The sequence below is a fragment of the Vombatus ursinus genome, unplaced genomic scaffold, assembly GCF_900497805.2.
Source record: "Vombatus ursinus unplaced genomic scaffold, bare-nosed wombat genome assembly UNPS02006874.1, whole genome shotgun sequence".
Taxonomy (NCBI): Eukaryota; Metazoa; Chordata; class Mammalia; order Diprotodontia; family Vombatidae; genus Vombatus; species Vombatus ursinus.
In genome coordinates, this window is record NW_020946652.1 from 142,141 (window position 1) to 142,976 (window position 836).

Consider the following 836-nt stretch of genomic DNA (forward strand, 5'->3'; position numbering starts at 1 on the left):
GGCGGCGGCACCGGCGGCACCGGCAGCGGCAGCAGCGGCGGCGGCGGCGGCGGCGGCGGCAGCAGCAGAAGTAGCAGCGGCAGCGGCAGCAATAATCACCTGGTCTCCGGGCTTTCCTAGAAACTCCTTGCATCACCACTTCTAAGAACCCCAGTTCTAAGAATCAACAGAGCTCAATTCTCGGAATTTGAGCTGCCGACTCTACCACTGCGGCGCGGCAGGGGAGGACCCCTTGTCGCCTCCGCAGCCTTGCGGCCCCGCCTCCCCTCCGCACCCCCCTCGGCCCCCCGGAGCCTGCGAGCCCAGAGTCTGTCTCGGGGTCTCGGGGTCTCGGAAGCCCACCGCTCGGAGGGTGCGGCCGGATCTGCGAGGGGCCTGGAGGCGGCTCCCCCCCCCCGTGCTGGGAGAGATGGTGCGTCCCGCTCGGCCGCGGTCACGTGGGCGCCTCCTCTGTGACGTCGGGCGCTTCAATGTAGCGAAGCTCGGCCTCTGGAATTCTGAGAACTAATTTGCTATTCGGTGACATAAGAGGGGGGGAGCGCGCGCCGCCTGCCCGGGGTCCGGGGCTCCTTCCCCGTCTCGCGCCCGTAAACACCACCACCACCACCACCACCTCCACGAGCTCAGGGCACCAAACGGGGGGCAGGGGCTCTGGGTGCCCGGAGGAAGCCCGCCTGCCCAGATGTAGGTTAGGCAGCTCGAGCCAAACAATAAACACGCATCCGGGGCACGGGGAGAGAGGACACAGCAGAGAGGGGAGAGCTTTCCAGCTAGAATCTCAGCACACTGGCCAAGCCGAGTTTGGTGGGTCTTCGTGGTCCGGGTGCCTGGGGTGG

General features: G+C 67.2%; 1 protein-coding gene across 2 annotated transcripts in view; it reads right to left on the minus strand.

Moving 5' to 3' along the window:
• Window positions 1-169, minus strand: part of BCL6 (BCL6, transcription repressor) — a 23,045-nt gene extending 22,876 nt beyond the window's left edge. The window contains exon 1 of one of the 2 annotated variants that reach the window (XM_027848752.1): window positions 100-169. The gene's annotated coding sequence lies outside the window, so the exon portion shown is untranslated. The remainder of the gene's footprint in view (window positions 1-99) is intronic. The other variant, XM_027848754.1, reaches the window with a different exon arrangement.
• Between the last annotated feature and the right edge of the window lie 667 nt (window positions 170-836).